Genomic DNA, 17401 nt, shown 5'->3' with positions numbered 1-17401 from the left:
GCATGTGTGTGTGTGTGTGTGTGTGTGTGTGTGTGTGTGTGTGTGTGTGTGTGTGAGAGAGAGAGAGAGAAAGAAAGAGAGAGAGAGAGAGAGACAGAGCGAGCTGGGTGGGGTGGGGTGGGGTGGGGGGTGATGGGGGTAAATAATACAAGTAAAATTGTGATAGGGCCAGCCCAAGCCTTCAGGGGGCCCTAAGCAGGATTTTATTTGGGGCCCCCTTGGTGCAAACAATATGACAAATTATCGTCATTCCTTGATAATTCGCACACTATACATTTAAAACACATATCGATTTTATTCGCTGTAGCTGTGTTGCTTACATCATAAAAATATATGTTTTAAGACAATTCTAAATATTATTCTGCAGAAACAACTTCCTATTGATCCAACTTTTTATATGACTACTTGCCACAAATCTAAATAATTAGACACAAAACATTAACATGGGCTGGCAGAAACAAAAACAGCTGGAAGTAGCCAACATACTTACTTTTTATTATTATTCAAGACGCTGCCAAACAGTCAAACATAGTGACAATAAAGATACCTTTTTTAAATTGGATATAAATGTTAACACTGAAAAAAAAAATATTGTATTTTGTAGTTCAAATAACTTAAAACATCTATTTAAATTAAAATCAAATTAAATCAGGAAGCATTTTTAGACATACTCGCATATCAATCAAATTACTAAATATGTACAAATATTGTTCAGTTTTCAGAAATAATTCTAAATTAAGTGAATTTTTTTGTAAAACAAATTAATCTGCCAATGAGATAAATAAAATAATCTTATTTAAAACCTAAAACAATATTTTTATTTACCCTAATTGGCAGATTATGGAGCTTTTTAAATGAAAAATTCACATTATTTTGACTAAATATCCTTCTAGAAAATGCTTTTTGGTTTAAGAATTTTTAGATATTTGGACTTAAAATCACACAAAAACTATAAGAAAGAAAATCATTTTTGCAGTGTATTTACCAACAGTTAATTGTATAAATCAGAAGCTTATTTTTTTTTAATCGCCACGTTCATTAAAAAAGCATTTTGCTGCTCCGGGCACTGCTGCTTCAATCACGATATCAATGATTCTGCGATATATTGATAGATCACAAGAAAACCAGCCACAATATATCACAAATTTGGTAAATGAAGGGGGAAAATGCATCAAAAATTTATGATGAATTTATTTTATAAACGCGCACTTATATAATTGCAACAATGTAAAACAAGTAAACATCTGTCAAACGAGCTTAAAAATGCTGATATGCAGAGAGCAGTTTATGACTGAAGAGAGCACATCTCTATCACAGCAGCAAAATCTCAATTTAGTGGAATATGCATTTAAGAAAAAAACTGCCAAAATAGTATTTTATTGCTTTCTAATTTTCTGTAAACTTAAAACACTTATTACAACTTGACCAACTAATTTTATGTAAACATGGAAACATTTTATGCTTAGCCCTGGTTTATTTTTAATAAAAAAATATGTATTCCCACTATTTTTTCAACTGATCAGAATGCTCTGAGAGGTGAGCACACACTCCTTTGAGCACGTATGTTTTCAGCAGTTGAGAACATTAGTTATTTACTCATCTATTTTTTAGTTTTTTAATTCCCCTAATATTTTTTTTTGCCAAAATACCTTCTACAAGACTTTGACAAGGTCTGTAAGAGTCAAACAAACGCAAGGCCCTTCTAATTAAATGTTCATGTCTTATTGATATCTTTATAGCCTATATTTTGGCCGAGTTAAAAAGTTTGAGCACAAGTTGCACTGGCCGCGGGCACGCGCGAGCGATTGCAAAGTGAAAGCGCGTCTGTTAGAAAGAAACTAGTGGCAAATTCGGGGAGCTGGATGTCTGAAACACACAAATACATTGGCCCAGCTTGGACAGAAGAAAGTTTCTGTATGCCTGAGATTTTCACCAATGCAATAGTAGCTCATCTGTCTGTCAGTTGTTTACATGACGCTGATGTATGTCCCATATCCGCCGACCGCTGTTACGAGAAGCGCCACCTGGTGGCGGCTTGGTGTACAGTAGCTAAAGCGGTTATCTGCTGCAGTCAGTGTGGAAAACTGATTAATTAAGTCAGATCTTTTGTAAATTTAGGTAAATATCTTGGCGCCTGAGTATGTATCGCGGTCAGAAATAACACTATAAATGGGCATATATTTTGTCCCACCACTAATTCACAACTCAACAAACTAAAATGAAAATCACACAATAATTTCAAGCACTCTTGGGGGCCCCCTGGTGGCCACAGGGCCCGAAGCAGCCGCTTAGTTCGCTTATGCCTTGGGCCGGCTCAGTTGAGCAACTAAATAAATGCAAAAGTTTATTTAACTGAATGTATGTTAATGACATTACAACATCGATGCTGTATAACCGTATAAAATGGAAAAAAGGTCACAATAACAGGTCACCGGAAGTGTATCAGCATGGAAACAGCACTAGCTCGGCATATACCCTATTTAAATAGGAACTTATATACATCTAATATATCTAGAAAACTACAGGAGTATTACATACTAAGCAACAGAATCCTGTGGTGCCACAGAAATGTTTAAGTGATACCACACACTACCACAAGAATACCGCAGGAGTATTACATACTGTACAACACTGAATCCTGTGGTAAAACATCCCCAAAAAAACAACAAAGTACTACACATTTATTACATGATTTTTGTTTTGTACATTTGATGGTTTACCACAGGAAATACCACATGCTACCACAAAAATATTACAGGAATATAACAGTAATACCACACGCTCTACCACAAGAATATCCCAGGAATATTACATATTGTATAACAGAATCCTGTGGTAAATACTACCACAATATGAAAGTGATACACTACCACAAGAATACTACAGGAGTATCACATACTGTACAGCACAGAATCCTGTGGTAAAACGTCCCAAAAAACAACAAAGTACTACACAGTTACCACATAACATTTGATGGTTTACCACATAGAATACCGCAGGTAATGTTTGTAATGCAGGGTGTCGGTCATCTTGTTGTTTCAATTGCAAATTTATTCCAGTAAATAAATTCCAGTACAAACATTTGCACACTGAAAAGTTTTTACAATAAATATGAATACATGTGATGTTACTTTGTAAGAATAGGTATTTCTTAATTAAACTACTTAAATGCAGAACATACTGATTTTACCTTGCACTGAAAAAAAAAAATGTTTTAGAAAAAAACAGAACAAAAAAGCTAATTCTTGTGATATTGTACTGCAGAAATTGCTGTAGCAATCCTGTGATATTTAGCTGTGTTGGTATTACCACACAAAAACATCAGAGAAACCACATACTTCATCCAATGGTAAATTCCTGTGAAATTTTACTGCAGAAAGTGCTGTAGTAATCCTGTCATATTTAGCTTTGCTCATTTTTTTGTGTGGTAAATTTATGTTGTACTGCTGAAATACCACAGGATTACCACAGGACATTTTTGTAAATCCGGTCGCACACCAGAAGCGAACTTAAGTCCAACTTTTGTGCTACAGAAAAGCCCAACAGTTTGTAACGACATAAGGGCATGTGCTAGCTAGACAATATTTTAAATGTCATCCTCTAGTATTAATTATAATAAAAATTCAGAACTCCTTGTATTATAGTAAAACAGATAGTGAAGGGTTAACTAGTGAGTCTTTTCGTCATTTTATTTGATTTCTTTTTTATTACTACAGGTTTGGAACAACATGAGGATCAGATTATTTATTATTATTATTAATTTATTTTTTTGCTTTGGATGAAGTTTTTATATTTTTATTGTTTTTATTCAATGATATGTGCATGATTGTGATAAATGTAGGCAGTTCCTTTGAAAATATGCTATGTACCAGGGATGTCAAACTCCTGGAGGGCCGCAGCCCAGCAGAATTTAGTTCCAGCCCTGCTTCAACACACTACCTTTAGATTTAGTTTGATCAGGTGTGTTTAATTAGTATAACTGCAGTGTTACCCTGTAGATTGTGCAGTAAATAACTGTAAAATAGCCAGTGTTTTGCTGTAATAAAAGGAAACAGTATTTACTGTAAAAGGAGTAGACTTTGTATGAAATTGTGTAGTGCAAAGAATAAATTACAGTATTTTTTTATGTACTCATTACAACTTTGACAATAAATAGCAAATTACTGTTCAACCATTACTGTCCCATCCACTCTGATGCTTTATGTTGCTAATTATAGAGACGTGCATTTTGAAGGCTGAAAACAATGATTTGGGCATCACCACACACTCCCACAGGCTGTCTGTCTTAAAAAGTTTTCAGAAAATGCTGGCCCTTTAAGGGAGTCAGGTGTTTGATTTGTTTACTGCTGAGTGTGCTTCATTCTCTGTCCATCAATTCAGATGTAGAGTCTGATATGTTTTAGGCTTTAAATAAGAATCTACAATGAGTAAGTAAAATGTGTTCAACTGTTTTTGAGGGTTTCTAAAATAAGGCTGTGTTTTAAGTTATATTGTTGTTATCTTGAACTGTGTACTTGAAAGCTACATTGTTAGCTAGTCAGCCTCTCCTCATATAACTTCTTACATTTATTGTATATTGCATACTGCCATAATGTACAGATGTTAACAGTTTTATGTTTCCGGCAACTAAGCCAAAATTAAATTCCATCGCCTCAGTAAGGTAACATGTGCACAGAAATCATCACAGGGAATCACAAAAACATATGATACACTTAACCATTCACACACAAAAGCTCCATTTTCAGCTGCCAGGTTGTGAGTTTGTTGCTAAGTATTTTTCAGAGCTGTGTTTCCACCTATGAATTTATATTAGAAACAATAGAAAAGTTTGTTGTCAGAGATTTTTTAAGTAAATAATAACTATAACAATAAAATATTGGATTCTTTGGTTTTTCGGTGTTGCCGACTTTATTTTTGTTTTTATAATTATTTGTAACTTTTTATTGAGAATTGACAGTTTTTTCATTATTTTAAACTTTAACATTTAAAATAATTAGTTTTTTTTTTTTTTTTGCATGGTCAGCATTGAGGAGAGAGTAACACGTTTCATCGCAGCACTTTGTGTGTGTGTGTGTGTGTGTGTGTATGTGTGTATAATGCCTATACCTGCTGCAGTCAACCTAAAACCTACAGTAGGTTGACATAAAACCAAAACAACACCCATTCTTGTCTTAGGACATTTTATTTGGCAAATTTTAAAATAACAGTAAGTATATGTGACATGTTAAATATATAGTTTAGGGTCAGAACTATATCTGAGGGTCAGATTCTGCAGCCGAATGTCATGGTCTCTGAAATGAGAAACAAGAGAGAATCAAAATTTTTTCTAAACATGGTACATGTACGGCAAACACAATAAATTATTTTAGCTGATATCCATGTGAGGCGTCTTAATAAGGGCGTGGGCAACTGTGAATGGAAACGCCTTTAGTTAACGCATGGTCCGATAGCTTTGTTGTCGCAATGTGCAAGGATGGTAGAGGTGGGCATTCGTCCCCTCACAGGATGGCACATGGATGGAGAGCTGAGGATGTGCTTGTCTGGTGGTGTCAAAAGTATCTATTGAAGATCCATTTGTCAGGAATGTCCTCCTTCTATAGCAGCCAAGCGGGAAATTAGTTTCTTTGCCTTTTCACATCCAACTGACTTGCCATTATAAATTTACATATGACACTTTGTATATCAACACATGAGTCACTAGCGTATTACAATTGGACTTATGTGCTTGTTTTTCAATAGCTGGGTAATATTTACTAGTTGGGTAATAATCGTTTCAGAAGTTAAATGGCTATTGGATGTAACTTTTTATTTATTTATTTATTTATTTATTTATTTATTTATTTATTTATTTATTTATTTATTTATTTATTTATCTTTTATAAATATATCAATTGCCAACATCAAACTCTGAACTTTATAAGTCACCACTTGGTAGAAACTGTGTGATTAAAATGTGGTTTTAGTCTTTACATTAATCCATGATTAAACAACATTACGTTTGGTATCTCAATGTGATTAAATGACAAGCATAATCTGGTCCAATTCATTCACGAGAGCTTTGTAGCCGAGTTCATTCATAAGTTGTCAAGAGAGGGCGGGACCGTGTCAAGTTGGAAGCTCATTGGATGGTGACACTTCTCTTTTCAGCTATTGGCTCAATGGGGTGTCAATCAAAGTTCGGCGGCTATTTTGTTGACCAAAATTACTAGTGTTTATGTGTAGAGACGCTGCTGCGCTGCAGTGACTAGCTTGGATGATAACAGCGCATGCGCATTCCATGATGTTTCTCTACGCACGAACACGCCGGGGACCTATAGATTGCTAGACCTACTAGATTGCCTGGATCTTTGCAGTCGAATTACTTGGGAATGTTGCGGATTTGTGGACGGGCGGGAGGCGTGAAAGGTGAGTTATTGGTTGAAATATTTATAATCACGGGAGATCTCGTCTTTCAATGCAATACGTTACCGCGGGTGCACCGCTAGGAGAGCAGTGAGTTATGGCAATGGCTTGGTTCGTCGGCGTCTTGACACTTTAAGCGGAGATCGTGGACGATGATCGAGTTTTAACAGTGATCTTGCTGGAAAATTGGGTTGAAGACACGGCGGATGCGTTGTGTGAGCCGAGGCACTTTGAAGTGAAAGGTTTTGATGTTGTTGTTGAAGTATAGTTGGAGATGTAGATGTTGTTTTGAAGTTTAGTTGTTGTAATATATATGTGTGTGTGTATGTGTGTGTGTGTGTGTGTGTGTGTGTTTGTGTGTGGTCCTTTTACTGACAGATGCCTGTGTGGATCTTGTATAATATGGCGAAAAGTCTCACATATGGCAGTATTAGTTTGATTGCGGTGTCAATAATGCCACTACTATATGCATACTCCACGTCTTGATTCCATTTCTGTTTAGTTCAGTTATGACTTAAGTCGGATTTAGGTAATCAAAAATCGCTGTTTTCGAGCCTACAGTTCAAAATTTATGCTTAACTAATTAAACAGTTTGAAAACACAAGTACACCTTATTAAACATAATTTATTTTCATCACCAATTATCATAGTTGAACAGTTTATCAAGCAGTTTGGGATGCATTTTGGAAACAGGAGATGAACCCCTGGTCTAATGCGCCACCTGGCTTGAGAAACCCATTCTCAAAGACTTATTATTTAATAATATCCAGCTGCAGGCCCGCAGAACCACTCACGTTTTATGCACACACAATCTAGGACACACAATTTGGGCAAACCATATTATTATTATATTATGTTATTATATTATTAGCGTCTTTTTGAACATAGTCATCGATATATTTTGATATATATGGTTAATAAATATTGTACACAATAAACAATAGTGTTTACTTTACTTTATTTCACAAATATTGCAATTGAAACGGGTAAATGGGGAGCGTTGTTTCCGATCGCCATTCAATATAATAGACTGAACAGTTTTTAATCAGTCATTATTATCTGACAGTAATATGGCAGATACTCGTTTGCTGGCCTTGCTAAACAATCTAAATTGGACAAGTTTAATTTATATAATGGATTCATTTATAATGAAGGAAATAATAGCAAGTTAATATAGACAATAATACATTATATGTAAAAATCTTTTTACATGTAAAATGTATAACACTTTATTAACATTTTATTCAAGCGATTTAATAGTGTTTATTTGCTTAACAATCTAATAACCTTTTAATTAATGATTTCCCACGTGTAATACTGAAGTAATTTATAGTAAGTAAATTGTTTTTAAACCAAAATTTAGCAATAGGAACAAATTAACTCTTAATAATTATAAAAAAAATAAGTAAATATATATATATATATATATATATATATATATATATATATATATATATATATATATATATATATATATATATATATATATATATATATATATATATATATATATATATATATTGTAGGGATAGTTTACAGTTTAACCCAAAGAATGACCAGTCTGGTAGATGAAGAAGAGCCGGAGTCAGAGATTTAAATAAATAAATCAAGTTTACTGAAGATAGTTTGCAGTTTCATTCGCAGAAGCCAGCTTCAACACTCTCAATGAGTTCCTAGGCCGCTCTGCTTACAGTTTCAACAATCGAACAATTATACTCTTTACACAAGTCCAGAAAGGGTGGGATCCAGGTAAACAGTCCTCATTGGTTACAACAGAAATAGACAATTCTAAATACATGCGTCAAAGAAACATAGTATCTACTTCCAGATATGGATGGCCTTAATTTGTGCGTCAAAGAAAGCATTGTATCTGTCTCCAGATATGGATGGCGAACTGATGCCTAGAGGTGAGGTCACCCTAAGTTATTAGGAGCTGATCTCCGACCTTTAAAAAGCTAAACCAGGAACACAATAGACACAAACAACCATCTGTGTTAAAGACTCAAGGATGTTTCTTGTACGTTCAGTGTTATCAGGCTGGTTCAAGACTGTTTCCATCAACAGTCTGCTGCAATATCTTTACTACACACAGTCTATCTCCACACAAAAAGGAGTTACATTAAAGTAATTATACTCAAAAACAGATCAATCAAACAGCTATAAAATTATAGGCAATATATCAGGACAATAAAACAGCTGTCTTCTCCTCTGTATTGGACCTCCAGTCATAAGAACAGATGGAGAGAGAGAGAGAGAGAGAGAGAGAGAGAGAGGTCTCCATGACCTATGACCTGGTTTGTGTGTCTCCTGAAAACAAAGTTAAAATAGACAGGCAAAAAGAGAAACAAGGACACAGAACATTCTTGCAGTAAGCAGTTATAACTTATTCATTAGTTAACATCAATTCACAGTTAAATACTGAGAAACAGGATGATGAAAAGGATAAACGTTGGTCCATGATGAGACGGATTGGAAAGCAGAAATCCGAATCCTTCAGTCCCCCCTTTTGACCAGAATGGAGTCCAACTCCGCTTCCGGTCAACCAGTGAGGTCACTAAGGAGAGTGAAAGTAATGACTCATGCTCCCTTAATAAGTTTGCAGAGTTTTCTTCACCCCTTCTTGGACAAGCTGGAACCTAAAAATTCCAGTCCCCAAGCTAAGGGCTCTTTCACTCTCCACCCACAAAAGGAGTTCACGTTTCTCATCATCGGTGGGATTAAGGGTCCTGCAAGCAGAAGTGAAAACATACAAAAAAACAACAGCGGACCAAAGTCCAGGGGGGTATTCCAGAAAGCTGGGTTAACTTACCATCTGCTAAAACCTAAACTCTCGGTTGATTTACCCAAAACCTGCTTACCGCGAGTATGTTGGTTCCAAAACAGGTGACAAGAGTTAGTTAAATCAACCTCCTTAAGATAACCGCGGGTTAATGCGCGTGCACGGCACACACCTGAAGGCATTTTCAGTAGATCGCCGAATTCACGAGTCACCATAGAAAATCACGGTGAGAAAAAAAGGGCAACGCACTTTACAGAGGCGAAGCTGGAGGTTTTAAACACAGAGATTACACATCTGCTTCAACGAAGGAAAGAAATATAGAATAAGAAATAGATAAGAAAATAAAAAATAAATAATGAGAAAATTTATTGGTTCATTAAATTACACATGCCACCCTCCATTTTATTGTAATGATAAATTAAACTACTCTTTAACATCCTTTTTGAGTATGTTGTGTAACCATTCATGCATTTATTTTTCTTGCCATTAATTTCTTAAGGCCACAATATGTGTATTGACTAATAAGGCTTATAGAAATTGTAATCTTTCTGGAGCTAGAACTCTGTCCAAAGTCATTAAACACAGAAACATTATCATAAAAGGTAATATTTAATTACTGGAGCTCTTTATTTAACACTCTAGAATATTCTTTCTGACATGCAGCTAATAGAAAGAGGCCTGTCTAACTGCTGTGTCCTATAATAAAGGCTTTTCAGTGGTTGAGTTTTTGACTTAAACCACACACTCTGTCACTGTTGTAAGTGATTGTTGTCAGATAGCTTTAGGTTCTTTTTATTTTGCATGCAGACGAAGTTCCTTCTGCCTCAATTAACAAGCAGTGTAAGAATTTTCTGCACTTTTCCATATTTGAATATTACTCTTGGATCACAAAATCTTTTATCTACATATTTAAATTCTAAAGTAGCTGTATAAGGTCCATCTTCAAAGATAAAGTCACATAAGCATCAACTTAAGGTGAGAAATGTACATGAAAAATATGTTACACGTTGAAAGGTGTGTGTATAAAGCAGTGTACAAAATCATTTATTTTATTTCAGGAAATGAAGAAATGAACAGACCAAACTATTTGATTAAACATAGTTTTTTGACTAATTATATTTTTTTAGCACTCTTCCATCTGTTTTGTCTGCTTGGGTCACTGAGATTTCCTCTGGGTCAGGCTGCAGGTAGGGTGTCATCGTATAAGGCAGAAAAGGGTATCTTTTGTCCTCCAGCAAGTAACAATGTAGTGCCCAGTAATGATTCTATTTTATAATACAAATATAATAAAAATAAACATTGTGCTAAGCAACATTTGCTTTATAGTTTTTTTTTTTTTACTATATTTGTGTTATACACTTGAATCATTACTTCCTGAAAATCAGCCATTTAGCCTCAACATAGTGATGAGGTGGGGTGTGTGATGAGCTGGTAAGCAGTAATGAGTTTAATAGCTGAAACACCAAAAGATTAAGGATAGAAAATTAAGTTGTACCTGCACACTTATACTTTGGACAAATTTTATATTATCAGTGTCCTTTAGTGACTGATGGAGCTTTAAAATCGGTTGCAATTAATGCACACAATAGCATTTAGAAACCCTGAAAAAAATATTATATTAAAAAATGTAGGTGTGTGTGCGTGAATGTACCTGTATATATAAGAACGACGTCCTACATCTTAAATTAAAGATATATCTTCCTACAAAAGACAAAGCTGCCAGTTATAATATTATACAGAAAAATGTGAGGGTGCAGAAGGAGAGAAAAAACACAAGGTCTGTAAGTGAGATTCGAACTCGCTCCGTTGTGCGCTCCGTTGTTCTTTATCGACGTTCTGTCTACTACGCTATTCCCGTGCTCTGAATCACCTGTGTAATGATACGCAGTAATGTATGACCAAGGAACTGTACAAAAGTGTAAAAAACAGTTCAGTGCCAGGCATACTGTACAGGTGGTCATACTGCCACATTGTACAGTTGCCTAAAATGCCCTGACGCGAATACAAAGAGCTGCACTGAATGTTTTTTATGGTAAGCGCAGACCCGCGGTTTGTCACATTTGATTTCAAAAAGGTTTGTTAAATACATTAACATTATGAATTTGGTTCTGAAAAAAATATGCACTTATAACCCTCTCACAACGAAAAAACTTGTATCTGTGTCCACATCCATAAATATTCTCATCAAAAGAGCACGCAATGCTCAGTAAACTCTCTGAAACAGACAAACTCTGAAACATAGCAACTTACTCTCTGAACATAACCTGCTCCGGAGCAGGTTATCTTCAGAGAGTAAGTTGCTATGGCTACTTAACATACCCAGAAGTTACCTCCGATTTTGGAACCAAAGTTGAGGTTATCCACCTACTTACTCTCAAACTTACCCGGGTATGTCACATAACCTGCTTTCTGGAACAGCCCCCAGAATGTGAACACAAATGCGCAAGCCCTAAAAGTCCTCCAGAAGTAAACAACTCATAATTTCCATCGATACTTCCTCTGATGCATCTACAACTTGCTCCAACTCTAGATCCAAACACACAGGCTAATTCTAGTGCTCAGAGATCCTCTGATCAGACACAAAAGGTCATCCACTCGACCTAAGCCACACAGGATTCAAATTCATGACCTGCAAAAACATCTTTATCTTCACCAGTTTTAAAACCTTCATCAGCATGTTCTGTAACTTCAAATTAGAATAATGAAGCATTTTTACATTAACACACATTAAACATGCCAACGGCACAATAATCCAATTCAGCACCATTACCATGTTTAATTATTACCTTGCTGAACTCCATGTCAGTCAAGTCCACTTAAAATATATTTTTATTCAAATAATGTTGTGATTGTAGTGATGCAACACATTCCTCTGTATTATTGATAGGAAGTGTACAAGCACCCTTGTCCTGGCCATAATGAGCTAAATTCACCTTCACAGTTAACAAACTAATATCAAATCCACTCTCTGGAAGCCGGGCTAAATGAATTGAGCCAGACCCTCAGTCACCTCAAAGAGACTAGATATAGATATTACCTGTTACCTCAAGACCAAGAACGATGTAATGGTTTTTACAAACTATTAATCCAAGTCATTAACATGCAATAAGAGGGATTGTGAATCCATTTCTTTTGTTCCCACGTTGTAGGGGTTTAACAAAATCTTAGTCAAATTCAACAAAGATCAAACCTGAGTAATTCAAACTCAAGCATCTTTTAACCTTATAATTATCTTCTCAACTTGTCATTTGTACAATTTACTTTACTCTGACTAAACCATTCAACATAATCAGAAGCAAACAGTATGATCTTGTATAAGATTCATTTGATTCTTACTGTCTGGTCAATTAGAAATGCTCACAGGTTGGCTATTTGCTCAAACTTTTGATTATTTGAAAATCTTTCATACCTGTCATTTGACAGTGAAACCTGTTTGAAAGCATTACCAATTGAACAAGAACAGACTGATTTAACAACTCTATTAGCACATATAATCAAGACTCTTGCTTGGATATGGACTACTAAATTTTCATTCAAAGACAGTCTAAGTTTCTATACAACTTGTCAGTATTCACAATAATAATATTGACTTGAGTTGACTTGACTGCTTAAAAATGCTGTTAAAGTTCACGCTGCATTTTTGTTTCCTAAAATGTTAATTTTCGCTGCAGCAGTATAAATACTTCTTACTCAATTCAACCATCAGATGCAAACACTTTCATTCAACTTTATCTCTCTGTTCTACACAACATCGAAACAATTATGTTCCTCTGCACTTGAGGACACACACACATAGACAGAGTGATTTACTGCAGCATTTGCCTTTAACACAAATGACTTCGACTCAATTATCTGCTTATTTTTCCTATGCTAGAGTGAGGATGCTTTCTGGACTATTGTGGTTAGTGACTTAGCCAATGTCACTGTTTAAATGCCATCAAGTCTAAAATATTTAACATTAACATTCATATAGCAAATAATTAACTGTATTTAACCTTTGAACTTCTCAGTCAATTTAGACATGGGTTTGTAACCTGAAATGGATGGCAGTCTTCAATTTCACAGCTATAAGCTAATAAAACTTGTTTTAAAATTATTATTATTCCAGAGAGTAATCTGAATCAGGAAAAGAAGTCATTATTAACGATTGCAAACAGAGCAGGATAACCCATCCATTTAAAGCTCATCTCATGTTCTGCATCATTTTTTCATCAGATTAACTCAGCATTATTGACTTCTGCAATGTCTGGCATTTCGCTTATACAATCTGTAATAACAACACTCATTCCAGAGGTTAGTGACAATATTCATACAACAGGGACGAATCATTCCCTCAGGACAATAAGCATTATTGTACCATAGATATGAATATTGTGACAGCTCATCACTAAGTTTGCTTTAGGTGTTGAACTCGCACAAATTTATTCTTAAAATTCTCTGTCCAGTTTCAACTGGATTTACATGATCTTTTATCAAGTTTCAAAGTTTCTGTTCATAATCAATGTCTTTTCTGAGACAATCAGCTGGTGCATTTTGTTTTCTTAATATCGTTGCTAAGCAAGTCGATAACAGAAACAAAACACAACTCATGGCTTCACTCAAACAGTCTCTGTCTCTCTGTTTCATGCACATAAATTTTCAATAGTCTTAGATTATAACATTAAAATTATTACAATTCAGAATCTTTAATCATTCACTAACGTTCCAAATGTCAAAAGTTTTTATCTCTCAAAACTCAGTTGGAACTATTTAAAGACTAAGAGAATTTCTTGTAATTATTTTACCTTAACTGCTTAATTCCATTCAGCTGTGTTATTCAAACCATCTCACAGCCAGTCTTTATCTTTAGCCAACACCATCTTGAAATTGTCCTTCGCCATGCATAAGGACCTGCATCAGTAAAATACTATGAAAAATCGGACACATCAGTTAAAAATCATCTCAGCTTCACATTCAGGAATTCAACATTCTTAAAAATCAGACCTTATATATCCAGTGCTGTTAAAGCAGCCAACCACATTGATATTGGTAAAATTTTAAGAAATTATACTGTCTCCAATGGTTCTTGAAAGCCCATTGCCATTATCTTTTTACCAATTATCTCCTTCAGGGTATCATACCCTGGCATAGTCCATTGATGCTTGTCACAAGGACAGACATGTCCTCAATAAAGGCAGGATTCTCGTGATCAGGTCTGGACGGGGCCACTGAGGCAGACTACTGTAACTTCAAACAGTTCCCCTCTAAGGATGCTTTAGGCCGATAGAGCATCACCCCAGTCCAGCACCATCTTTCACATTAAACATCCCCCTTTTCGGGTAGATGCCCCGGGGTTTACGAGGGGTCCCATGCCTTAGGTTGTTTTCCGCTTTGGCCAAGGGAAAATCTTACCCGTCTTAGGGAACCCCCCTTCGTGCCCACCGGTCAACTGCCACTCACACTGCAAGCTCCTGTGCTGGCTTCCTCCTTGATTCAGAATTTTCTGCAAACTTGGGAAAGTGCAGTCAAGAACCATGAAAGCCATTGAGACTACCTACTAAAATTTAAACATTGAGACAGGTTAATCAAACACTTAAATCAACTGAATATCAAGCTGAGATTATTCAGGGAGTTTAGATATCACCCTGATCTATTCAGTGTCAGGGTCTGTTACCTCAGTATAGCCATCAGGCCCTGTATGTGATGGTGGAGACTAAAGATAAGACAAAAGTTACAAACAGTAATAAACCACTGAGGACAAGACAAGAAATTTCCAAACAGTAATAACAACTGTTCAAATTAATTATCTCTATAGCTCAGCGGGTATATTAGTGCTTTTCAAGATGCTTTAACAAAAGCATTTTCATTCATTCATTTCTCTGTTCACTTAGTCCCTTTATTAATCCGGGGTCGCCACAGCGGAATGAACTGCCAACCTATCCAGCACGTTTTTATGCAGCTGGTGCCCTTCCAGCTGCAACCCATCACTGGTAAAACAAACAAAAGCATTTTGCAATCTTTTATTTGTTAAATTTGATGTTTAATTACTAATACTTCTATTAGTGTATACAAATTGATATGTAGAATTTCTGTATTCATTCTAGCATTTCCTTTACTTTGTGATTTCCAACTGAGCACTGTGCTTATCAATTGTTATGGAACAGGCAGATAGCAGCTCTTAGCTGACATCTAATGAGAGAGAAAGAGAGTTTTAAGCAATCTAGAATGAAAATGCATGTTTACTAAATTTAAACATACATTAAACATAACATTAACTTCAATAACATAATTTCATTGTAATATCTTTTTACATAAGCCCGTCCTAAAACATATAAAACAGAGTTGACATGCATTTTCAAAGTAATGCTGTTACAGTCAACAATAGTTTTAGATCTTTCAGGGGTTAACTGCATCCATCCAAGTATTATTTGAAACCCCCATTTATGTTACATATATATTATTAAAAATATATAAATCCAACCATGAAGCTGCTTGTTTGCACAGACTTACATGGCATATTTTTATTCAGACATGTGTCTGTTACTTTTACAGCCAAAACCAGTCATGTTGAGGGCTAAGCCAAGATAGCAGTGCAGTCACACAGAATCTTATCTTCTAAGACAAAACATAAGCTATTCTTTATTCCCATAATGTTACTGTCAGTTTTTGTGCTTGCGATTTTGCTACTCGACACTCAATATTTCGATTTTAGCTTTTCAATGACAATTAAATGCCAAAGGAATAATTTTTTTTTTTTTAAATCAGTTCTAAAATCATTTTAAACCTGAGAGCTTAGCTGAGCCATTTACTGCATTCTGCTCTCATCTATTTCTTTTTATATCTGAGTTCAACACCAAAAGCAACAAGAAATTGAGAGGGCACTCTTACCAACAGCGCTTGGCTTCTGCTTGATGAATCTGCAAACCATCCCAAGATGTGCAAACTGTCCAGACCGGTCCAATCCAGTTAGGGTCATAATTTTCTCGGGATTGCTCCTGGTGCATCATTGATCAATCAACCTCACCCTGATATTTCTAGGTATCTTGTCTGACTTTTGTGGCCACTACTATCTAATGGATCCCTATTATAATGTTATTTGTTATTTTTATTCAATTATTTCTTTCCCTAATAATCTGACCTACACTATTCTTATGGCATGCCTTTTTGTCTGTGATGCAGTTAGATAGCAGTGGTGGAACTCAATTACAATCTCGGGTTAATTTAGTCCACTACTGAATAAAAACCAGTCCAAGTTTTATGCCCGAGAATGTCCCTAAAGCCTCCTAAACACCCATCAAATGAGTACTCTAACTCCGGGTGAAGGAGAAGGTACACCTCTCAACTACTGTTACACTTATCAGTATCGCTATAGGTGTACCACAAAATGCACCAGCTCGCTAAGGGATTCCACAGCAATCTACCACAAAATCCTGTGAATCCACCGGCGCCTTTTATTCACGTCTGAATGAGAAATCCACACTTTCATTCACGGCTGAATGAGAAATCCACACTTTCATTTACGTCTAAATGAGAACCAACAACATTCATTCACGTCTGAATGAGAACCAACAACGTTTTGTTACTACCCACTACTTCACAGACAATCCCTAGTCTTATAATTTTAAATCTTCCTACCTTCATTTTGTTGATTGATCAATGGTGTTACCAGTAAACAAGTGCCCACGCGTCCTCCACCAAAACTGTAGGGATAGTTTACAGTTTAACCCAAAGAATGACCAGTCTGGTTGATGAAGAAGAGCCGGAGTCAGAGATTTTAAAAAAATAAATTAAGTTTACTGAAGATAGTTTGCAGTTTCATTCGCAGAAGCCAGCTTCAACACTCTCAATGAGTTCCTAGGCCGCTCTGCTTACAGTTTCAACAATCGAACAATTATACTCTTTACACAAGTCCAGAAAGGGTGGGATCCAGGTAAACAGTTCTCATTGGTTACAACAGAAATAGACAATTCTAAATACATGAGTCAAAGAAACATAGTATCTACTTCCAGATATGGATGGCCTTAGTGTGTGCGTCAAAGAAAGCCTTGTATTTGTATCCAGATATGGATGGCGACCTGATGCCTAGAGGAGAGGTCGCCTTAAGTTATTAGGAGCTGATCTCCAACCTGTAAAAAGCTAAACCAGGAACACAATAGACACAAAAGACCATCTGTGTTAAAGACTCAAGGATGTTTCTTGTACGTTCAGCTGTGTTATCAGGCTGGTTCAAGACTGTTTCCA

The 17401-nt window shown here is 35.7% G+C and overlaps 1 long non-coding RNA gene across 1 annotated transcript; it reads right to left on the bottom strand.

Annotated features, from left to right (window-relative positions):
• Nucleotides 1-7994: 7994 nt before the first annotated feature.
• LOC141377755 (uncharacterized) lies at nt 7995-11573 on the bottom strand. Its single transcript, XR_012390602.1, has 2 exons — nt 9087-11573; nt 7995-8956 (listed from the first exon to the last, which is right to left on the bottom strand). It is a non-coding gene; the product is annotated as an uncharacterized lncRNA (long non-coding RNA).
• Nucleotides 11574-17401: the final 5828 nt, after the last annotated feature.

Source organism: Danio rerio, chromosome 15, assembly GCF_049306965.1.
Source record: "Danio rerio strain Tuebingen ecotype United States chromosome 15, GRCz12tu, whole genome shotgun sequence".
NCBI lineage: Eukaryota > Metazoa > Chordata > Actinopteri > Cypriniformes > Danionidae > Danio > Danio rerio.
The sequence above is the reverse complement of the archived record's forward strand: the minus strand, read 5'-3'. Positions and strand labels throughout refer to the sequence as shown.